Source organism: Agrilus planipennis, unplaced genomic scaffold, assembly GCF_000699045.2.
Source record: "Agrilus planipennis isolate EAB-ADULT unplaced genomic scaffold, Apla_2.0 scaffold129, whole genome shotgun sequence".
NCBI classification, from domain to species: Eukaryota; Metazoa; Arthropoda; class Insecta; order Coleoptera; family Buprestidae; genus Agrilus; species Agrilus planipennis.
In genome coordinates this window covers 616,820-619,318 of record NW_020440212.1, presented here as the reverse complement: position 1 = coordinate 619,318, position 2,499 = coordinate 616,820, and the positions used below count along the sequence as shown (strand labels likewise).

At 33.9% G+C, this 2,499-nt stretch overlaps 1 long non-coding RNA gene across 1 annotated transcript in view; it reads right to left on the bottom strand.

Moving 5' to 3' along the window:
• LOC108734477 overlaps positions 1-769 on the bottom strand; it is a 14,577-nt gene extending 13,808 nt beyond the window's left edge. Inside the window, exon 1 of the long non-coding RNA XR_003232142.1 lies at positions 517-769. This is a non-coding gene — a long non-coding RNA (uncharacterized LOC108734477). The remainder of the gene's footprint in view (positions 1-516) is intronic.
• Between the last annotated feature and the right edge of the window lie 1,730 nt (positions 770-2,499).

Below are 2,499 nucleotides of genomic sequence, written 5' to 3'. Positions count from 1 at the left end.
TAGATTATTGGGACATACATGGAATGTCTCCTTGTCTCGTTTTTAGGCTTCTAATACCTTTAATGGCCAATGTGAGCAACATTCATTCATCATTTGATATAATGTTTGATAGGTGCTACTAGCAAAACTTTTAACGACAAAAACGTATTTTGAATTTTACAAATAAAAAATCAACTATGCAACTTTGTTCTAGGAGGTATAGTAATCTCTTTAAAAACGTTGCGTTCAAAATTTAAAAAAATTATTATGTAAAAATGAAAAATTTTCCCACTTGAACACTTCACGGGGATGTTCACCCAATCCTCTCCGCTCTCCCCCCTCTAATTATGCCACAGGATATTATACCTTAATCATTATTGTTGGTGAATATTATCAGTAAAATTTTATAACACAAAATTACAGTTGTATAAGATTTCACAAATTATATGTACCAGATCGTTTAAAATATTTATTACCGAATACCTACTTATAAAAAGCTAAATCATTATATGTATTAGAAGAAAAGTTAGTGCCTACCTGTTATCCATGTTGAAAATTTTCCGTAGAATCTGGAGTTTATCTCACTCACTTTTAATGGTGAATTTCATCACATAAACTCAAACATATTATCAGCAGGTAATTCAATTTCAACTAATAAACAATAAACAATAAACAATTTCTAATATAATGATCGTCTTTGATTTACACGAAACAAAATATTGTTAAAAGACCTCACAACTAAGACTACAAATGGTTACTAACAGTTCCGTCTTAACTTCGCATATTTAATCTACGATTAAAGGACGGTGCCTGAATGTCATGAATCATGATTGACTAGGTGTCCTTCGTAGATAACGAAGCACAAACACATGTGAACAATACCTCCTACACTTAAATACTTTTGCTAAATAGGACGATTTTATCTAACAAAAATTGAATTTTAAATAAGTAAATGCAGAGAGAAAAATATAACCAATGAGATTGAAATTTACTAAAGAAAAACCAGGTGCTATTTAGATAAAAATAAAAGAAAATTTGACATATTTTGAATGATTTAAGATTTTTAATAGGTTTAAAATAAACTTTCTTTTCTAACTATGTATACGACAAGTTTTAAAACCTAAATATTTAAAACAATTTATGTAATAAAGCTCTCCAACAATAACGATAATGTAAAAGTTGAACCGTGAGGCTAACAATGGAATATAGTACACAAAATTATTGTAATTTAAAAAGCAACAGAATTAATCAAAACATTAGAATACGAAAAATTAGTTAAATACCTGCATATTTTTTAAATGTCTTGATTACTTTTTTTTGTTAGCCCGTTATGGTGATAAATTTTGGAATTTTCGCAATGAATAATAACCACTGACGAAACGTGGATTCCTTATTTCAATCCTGAAACCAAGAGTCAATCCAAAGAATGGCGCAAATCTGAAGAAGGGCCTCCCGCGCGTGCAGTTCCGTCTGTTGAAAAGTTAACGCTTAGTATATTCTGGGATTGCGAAGTGATTATTTTTATGGATTATCTGGCGAAAGGTACTACAATTAACGCAGAATATTATTATTATTTAATATCCGGACCAGTGGGACAGGCACTTGTCAAAAAACGGCCTGGAAAGTCGCATAAGCGTCTGTTATTGCAACAGGATACTGCAAGACCACACACAGCAAGAAAAACGCATGATGTTTTGAACGATTTGCGATGGGAATTACTTCCGCACCCACCTTATTACCCGGATCTTGCACCCAGTGATTATCATCTGTTCCCAGATTTGAAAAAAATCCTTACGGAGTTTTCGATTTGAAGTTTAACAGACGTAAAAAGTGTCATATATAGGTGGATTGAGTTTATCGTTGGGATAAATATATTCAGTTTAAATGGAGATTATACTGAAAACTACATTGTAATATTGACGAAAATTAACAAAATAATAAAAATTATAACTAAATTCCCAGAACTTTGGAAACATTCCTCGTATAAAACAATTCGAAGTGGTCTGTATTCTGTCGAAACTGCCAAACGCGGATCGCGATTTCGATCTTTTTGGATCTCATCAGCGCGTCGCAGGCAGCTCCGACAGAACAAAGACCAACATTTACCTGCTGTCTTAACAGCGCGTTTTAGAAAATACTACAAATGGTGCAGTAAACTCCATCTGCAGCACGATGCTACATTTTAGGATTACGTATGCTCCAACAAGGTCCACTTGTGTGGATATCTACTTGCTGAAAACGAATCCCGGCGTAGCCAACCTCAACGTGATATGTACGTTAACTTAATCGATTAAAATAATGCGAAGTGGTCTGTACTCTGTCGAAAGTGCCAGACGCGGATAGCGATTTCGATCTTTTTGGATCTCATCAGCGCGTCGACCACTTCGAAAAATTATTTTATTCGATTAAGCTAACGTGCCTATCACGTTGAGGTTGGCTACGCCGGGATTCGTTTTCAGCAAGTAGATATCCACACAAGTGGACCTTGTTGGAGCATACGTAATCCTAAAATGTAGCATC